Source organism: Carassius auratus, chromosome 1, assembly GCF_003368295.1.
Source record: "Carassius auratus strain Wakin chromosome 1, ASM336829v1, whole genome shotgun sequence".
In the NCBI taxonomy this organism is placed as follows: domain Eukaryota; kingdom Metazoa; phylum Chordata; class Actinopteri; order Cypriniformes; family Cyprinidae; genus Carassius; species Carassius auratus.
The window spans coordinates 29823524-29831439 of record NC_039243.1 but is presented as its reverse complement, the minus strand read 5'-3'; positions in this window follow the sequence as shown (position 1 = coordinate 29831439).

The following is a 7916-nucleotide window of genomic DNA, read 5'->3' as shown; positions in this document are numbered from 1 at the left end:
TTAATTAAATCGAGTTTTCAGTGGACATGTTGTGCCTTAGGCACGACTGAGTTTTAGGTGAAGTGTAATGATTTCACACTTACAGGGCACAAGTGTGCACAAATGGAAGAATGGCTCCATTAGAAACAATCAAAACACAAACGTGTGTGTTCACGGAAACAGGAAGGTGAGAGATCATTTTTGTGAGAGTGAAAGCACAGGATGCTTATGTGTACGCCTGTGTCCCTCATTATGTGCAAGATGAAAGGACAAGAGAATCTTTTAGCAACTCTGCACTTTAGTTAGGTTATTATCAACACTCATTGTTTTCAAAATGTGTGTGTGTGTGAGTGTGGGACTGTGTGTTTGTGTGTGAGTTTACAGTTGTTCTCAAGCAAAAGAGATTATGGTCATTTCATGCTGAAAGGCAGACATGATATTTTCAGCCGTTTCTTGATGTGAGGCCTGAGAAATGCAAACAGGCTTGTAAATTTAAAGTATAATAAGTTAGATTTTAAGAAATTAATACTTTTATTTAGCAAGGATGCATTATAAATTGATCAAAAGTGACAGACATTTATAAATATGTGCAAATAAATGCAGTTCTTTTTTTATTCCTCAAGGAATCCTGAAAACAGTATCGCAGCTTTCCCCAAAAATATTAAGCAGCAGACGAGTTTTTAGTGTTGATTATAATAAATATCGACAAATCAGCATATCAGAATGATTTTTGAAGGAACCTGTGACACTAAACACTTAAGTAATGATGCTGAAAATTCAGCTTTACAATGATATGATAAAATGTCAATTTTCACTTAAAGATTTTAAATGCAGCCAGATTGACCAACAACAACATAATAATAACAATTATAATAATAATAAAATTAATTACAGTAATAGGACAAGCACAATTAGTCAGCTGATATACTAAATACCAAACATTAAATCCATCAATGAATGAAATATTCAGCATTTAACGCTGACTGCTTACTTATCTTGTTGGAAATGTCTCCCTCTGCTGGTTTGTCAAGGACAATACAGTGCAGTGCAGTTTTCAAAATCACCTCTGAGTGGCAGTATTGTATAGCAACAAATTAAAGGAACTGCGTCCACTTCATAACATTGATTTATATTACTCAATACAATGATGGATACATAGATACTCTTGAAATAATTCACTTTTTCCACTTTATGTCTGAGCTCAGTGGAAACGGACCTCTTTTTGTAGGAGCTGTAACCAGTAGGAGCACATTAAAGTTAAAAGGCTCTGTCATTCAGAACTGTAAAATGACTTGATACATAACGCTGATATAGTAATAAGCTCTTAACACTTCTCAAGTAACATCAAAAATGTGTATCTTGGTAACAAATCTGAAAAATCTGAAACCAACAACAGCGGAAGGTAAGAACTGATGATCCTGAGATTGTGTGCATGTTTTTTTTGCTGTATAAATGTTTACCCTGAAAAAACATTTCAGAGGAAATGAGTTGAGTCATTCGTGAGTGGGTGAAAGTTCACTGTGTGAAACGTAAATGAAAAAAATCTAGGTTTATCATGAAATTTGTCTGTCATTGTGTCCTCCTTTATTACTTAGGAGAGAACGATGCGAATGTCTGCTTGTGGGTAAACACTGACATTATTTACAAAAGCTGACAGAGAGAGAAAAAATCAGACAGTAAAAAGGTGGAAAACTGATCATTAATATAACAGCTGGTGAAAATGGTTCACTTTTTATATTACAACAATTGTCTGTGTTTCAGAAAGACTGTCAGTGTTTGTGTTTTGCTCGATGACTGCGTAGCCCGTTTCTTCTTTGGCTTCACTCTGAATGATTTTCATTACACAGTATACAAAATCAATTTGTTCGGGTAGGACACACCGAACTGGCATCGGATGACTCTCAGCTGAACCATGTCAACCTACAGGAATACAACATTCCTTTAAACCGTCTAGTCAGTATTATTCAGCCGCTTTATTACTTTGTTCATGAATTAATTACCCTCCTCCATCCCCAGCTCCTCCTTTCATTCACAGTTAGGACTTGGCTTTCAGATATCCCTCTTTGAATCAGACCCCTTTATCTTGAATAATGTTGTTACATATCTACTACATTAATGTCTATCCTAAGAGGGTTATCATTGTTCTCCTTGCTCTTATCCATGCTAGGCTATATGGATAGACAGGGAGATTTTTTTTCCCCCATGACAGAACCATACCACCAGTCCAAACCATACACCAATTGTCAATCATCTTTGACGATAGTGGTCCTGGCAGAACTGGCCATATTATATCTAAAATCTTCCATGAGAAATAATTTACAACCAGTCAATCATAATCAATATTGATATCTAGCGGACTGTACCACTTATCACACGGCTCAGCTGCTTGATTGGTTGTATCACTTCAAAGCCTATAATATATTTATATTGTCCCCCAGCTCTTATCTGCTAAATGCAAATATATGACAGAAAGATATTAAAGGTCCCGTTCTTCGTGATCCCATGTTTTTAAGTTTAGTTCGTGTGTAATGTTGTTATTACAGTATAAATAATATTTGTAAAATTCTAAAGCTCAAAGTTCATTGCCAAGCGAGATATTTTATTTAAAAGAATTCGTCTACATCGAACGACCCGTTTGGACTACGTCCCTCTAGTTCCTGCAGTAATTAAAACAGTTGTATGACTAATCTCCGCCCACAAGAATACACAAAAAAGGGGGCGTGGTCTTGTTGCGCTCGCACGGAGAAGGAGGAGGAGGTACGTTTGAAGAGTGCGTTTGTCGCCATGTTATTTTCATCTTGGAGTCCAATCATCTTTGTTTGGGCTTCCCAGGGACGCTGTACTTAGAGATCAATGTATACAATTTATGTTTAACTCGGTTCCCGAAAATTATAATCCACATGTAAAACTATGTTCAGCACATTTTGCTGAGGACAGCTTCCTCAATCTTAATCAGTTTAATGCCGGATTCGCACAAAGATTATTCTTGAAAGATGGAGCAGTTCCCTCTTTGTCTGGAGAAGGCGTTGTTTATGGGCCACAACCGGTAAGTGTATTTTATTATTTAAGTTGTTGCGTTTAACAGTTTCTGTAACTTATTACACAAAGGGTAACACTGTTTAGCTTTGTTAACTAGTTTTTTTTATGTGCATATCGTCAGTTAAGGCGTTCTGTGATTAGAAGTATATCTCCAGCACGTGCGTTCAGATCAGGATTGCCAGGTTTTCAAAACAAATCCTGCCCACTTGCTTCTCAAAACTAGCCCAATCGCATTTCCAGGAGGGCAGCCTGCGCTCAGCTGCTGTCGAATCACAACACAGGAACCGCTGACCCAATCAGTGCTTCTGAAGGAAGGACTTTATAGAACAAGGAAAACATCAGCCCGTTTTTATGACAGTGAAAACAGCAGTATACAGATAAGTGAATTGTGTGAAAAATACTGTGTTTTTTTACACGTGAAACATGGACACGTTATATTGCACACTTTAAACACAATCAAAGCTTAAAGGGGGGGTGAAATGCTCGTTTTCACTCAATATCATGTTAATCTTGAGTACCTATAGAGTAGTACTGCATCCTTCATAACTCCAAAAAGTATTTAGTTTTATTATATTCATAAGAGAAAGATAGTCTGTACCGATTTTTCCCGGAAAAACACGAGCGCCTGGAGGCGTGACGTGTGGGCGGAGCTAAAGAATCACGAGCGCCAGTTGCGTTGAGAGCGTTTGGAAGCTGTGACAGCTGTGAAGGCTGAAACTGAACGAGAGCAGCAGCAGCAAGGACTCGCTCCGAGCGGGGCTCGAACTCGGGTCTGCGATGGGAGGCGGACGCACTAACAAGGAGGCAGAGATATTTGAAGCAGTTTTACTCACCGCCTGCGGTTCCAACACACGATCATGACCCTTTTTCGTTGGGATTGCATCATCCTTAAGAAATAAACGATACGCAAATCCGTCGTCAAACTGGGCCTTGTTTGTAAAACAAGCATTTTAGAAATGCAGGGAACAAACACAAACACTTGCACAACTCCGTTGATGCTCTGTAAAAATAAACTCCATCCACTGGTCCCTTAATGCTGTTTTTCTTTTGGTAATCTGTGCAGGGTTGTCTTGCCCTGGCAACCAAAAACACACTCCTTTTGTGACATTTGGCGACGCTCTCGCTCTGATCAGTGAAGTCTGTTGTGCTCTAAGTGCTCTGCTATACGGGAGCGTGCGCTCTTCCGGCAGACGTGCCTCAGGACCCGTATAAGGAAATTCCGCTCCATCTAACGTCACACAGAGCCATACTCGAAAAAAACTTTCCGAAACTTGTGACAAACCGGAAGGAGTATTTTTGGAACAGAAATACTCCTTTAAACGTACAACTTAATTTTTGAAACTTTGTCCATGTCTAGCATGGGAATCCAACTCTTTAACAGTGTAAAAAACTCAGTATGCATGAAATAGCATTTCACCCCCCCTTTAAAAAAAACACTAAAAATGTGAAATGGAGTGACACAGAGGAGACTGTTGACAAAGTAATTATTGAATAAAGCTGTTATTTTTGTTTTCTTCACTTACAAAAAGTTTTCCGTCACTTCATATAACCCAGATTGCACGTCTGAGGTCAGATGGAGTACAACTTTTCATACCCTTTCCGGACGTTGACACTGTTATTTACTTGGCAGTCTATGGGACAGTCTCAAGCCTCCAGGTTTTCATCCAAAATATCTTAAATTGTGTTCCGAAGATGAACGGAGCTTTTACGGGTTTGGAACGACATGGGGGTAAGTGATTAATGACAACATTTTCATTTTGGGGTGGAGTAACCCTTTAAGTTCAACCAAAAATAAAAATGAGCTCATGAATTACTCACCCTCAAACCGTCCTACTGTAGATGAATGACTTTCTTCTTTCAGATGAATACAATCAGAATTATATTAAAATATGTTCTGGCTCTTCCAAGCTTTATGATGCTTTATTAATGTAAGTGAAGCGATATCTAGCTTCTGCCATACACACTGTCTTACACACATTCAAGAAAGAGAGTTCAATTAATATATTAGTATTTACTTCCTCAGCTTATGGTTAACAGTTGCTTGACAGAAGCTTTGATTCATCATGTGACTTATTCATCACTGCCTGATTTTGGTGGTTTTCATTGTATTACAAAGGAAGTAGAAATTTCAAATAGAATTTCAGTAAGTGGGTATATTAACATTATATCAGTTAATGAAATATGTTTTTTACTGTAACTTTTAGTTAAGGCTTTAAAAACCTAAATTTCAGGCGACCAAAGCGGTCATTTTAAAAAAAAAAATTTATTTATTTATTTTCTTGAATTATTAATCAATTATGGAATTACAGCAATCATTAAATACATTTATTTCAAGACAAATGCATGTGGGCTGCCAACATTTTGAGCTAATTATTTCTGCATGACGTTTCAGCAGTTGGGACTCATAGATTAAAGCTGTAATTATGAGTCATACGAGGACGTGTATTTAACAAGAGGAATCTCATAATTCTGACATTGCACCAAAACTAAACAAGAAGCACAGATCACACAATTCTTTTGCATTCTCTGGACCTCAAACTAGACTTTGAACAAGGCTGCTTCTAAATGTGATAACAGGGAAACGTTATCCTCCGTGGTGTGGTGGCTGTGAATGATTAAGCAGCTTGTGTAAACTGCTTTCTCTCTCTTTCTCTCTAATTTGTTTCTGTCTTGGCTCTTTTACGTCTTACATTAACCATTTTTGTTTTACAGTTATTTATAAGACTTGGTTTACAAACCAATATGATCATATTTTCCTCCTTGTTCCTGCAATACCCTAAACTGTCCTCCGCCAGCCACCCCTCCTGTCTCTATCTCTCAGTATCAGTTGGTGATTAACTATTGATATCAGTCTCAAGTGTCTCATATGATACTAGCTAAGCGACAGTACGCACCCACCCCCACACAGACACACGTTCAATACTACCCTAAAATTACATGTACATTTGGAATTGTGATCAAATGACAGATAGTAAATAAGTCCTGGTAAAGGTTCTGAGTCAGATCCTTCTGTTTGTGTTTGCCACAAGCATGAGAGTACAAGTATAATTGTGTAGATTTACATTACACTTCATTTTTATTTGTAAACGCAATTAATAAACAATTCTGTGAATGAGGTCAGTTGTATTTATGTCCACACATGTGTTCACTACAGGTGTTGTTCCTCAACTATTAGACATATTCCACATGCCTGACTTTAAACAAATAAAATAACAATTTTATTCAAAGTTTGTAAGTTTACTTCAGTTTTATTGTTGTTTTAAAGAGTTTAATACTTTATTCAGCAATGCATTCAATTGATTAAAAATGACAGTGCTTATTTTTACAGAAAGAACAGCATATTTCTGAAATAGAATTTCTGTAATAATATGGACTGTCATTTTTAATCAATTCCATTGAAAAAGTCCATCTCCTGTTTTCCTCTCACATCAAAATCCACCGTTTATGTTGTAGCTGTTTTGGACTGTGCACAATCTGTGCATAATTCCATCCTGATTTAAACCAGTCAACTAAATTATCACTTGAGAATGTAGTATTATGGAAAGAGGAATTATATTTTAGCAGTAAGTAACGCAACGCTTTAAAGTTAAAGTCTTACAGATGGAATTTATTTCTTATGAACACGCAGCTTTTCTCTTCACAAGACATTAACTGATGGTCTGGAGTGGTGTGGATTATTGGGATGTTTTTATCAGCTGTTTGGACTCTCAGTCTGACGGCACCCATTCATTGCAGAGCATGCATTGGTGAGCAATTTATGCAATGCTACATTTCTCCAAAATTGGTTCTGATAAAGAAACAAACTCATCTACATCTCAGATGGCCTGAGAGTGAGTACATTTTAAGCAAATTAAAACTGGTAAATACATTTTTAAATACATGTTTGGCTTTACACATTTGTGCTTTTTACACATTTTTACTTAACTTAAATATATAAAATAAAAATAAATAAATAATCTTACCGACCTCAAACTTGTGGAAAGTGGTGTACATAAACACGTATGAAATATTGAAAGATTTATGAGAATAATATAATAGAGAGAATGACAAAAAGAGCAGGCTTGTGTTATAAACAAATGTTTAATACTGCTTGGAACACGGCAGTCACGGCACTGCAAGTCTGTCCCTCTGTCTCTCTTTTTCTTGGCAGGTCAGAATGGTTCCTTTTCACTTCTCTCTTTCATATTTCCTTTTTTTTATTCTTAGGGGCTGTTGGTTTATCATGTTTGAGGACATTTTTGTTTGGACTCTTGTGTAACTTCAGAAGTAGCAATGTATGATGAAACTGTGTCATCTCATGTCTTCTTGACTATTGCGACAGAGATGAATGGAAATGCTATCAATCTTTTTATATTATAGATCTCTTTAAACCTGTCCAATACCACACCTGCTATTAAGTAACCTACAAAGAAAGAACACTGGAGATTCCAATCTGGATTTATTCTTCAGGGAACTTCATTCTGAGTTAATAATGTTTGTCTGTCTTCATAACCAAAAAAGCAAAACAAAGGTTGTACTCAGGGGCGTCAGACTGGCGCTAAAACCAGTACTGATAACCAGGGCCCCAAAGGAAGAGAGGGCCCTTGAAAAGTCTGGGATATATATTTCCAGGGTGTTCCTTTTAAATAAATGGATCACTTTTCTTTTGTCTTTTCTTCTTTTTAAAAAAATGTTTTTTGTCCCTTTGTTTTGTATGTCTAAGGGTTGGGGTCCTAAACTGTGTAACACCCACAGAAGCACTTCACAGAAACATGAGCCGCACCATCTGAAAAGAATCATCAATGATTCAAACACAATCCTCATGTTCTACTTCTCTCTCTCTCTCGCTCTCACCAACACGCATGCGCAACAAAGGCGTCATTGTCCTGTACCCATCTTCATCTAAGAACTATGAACTT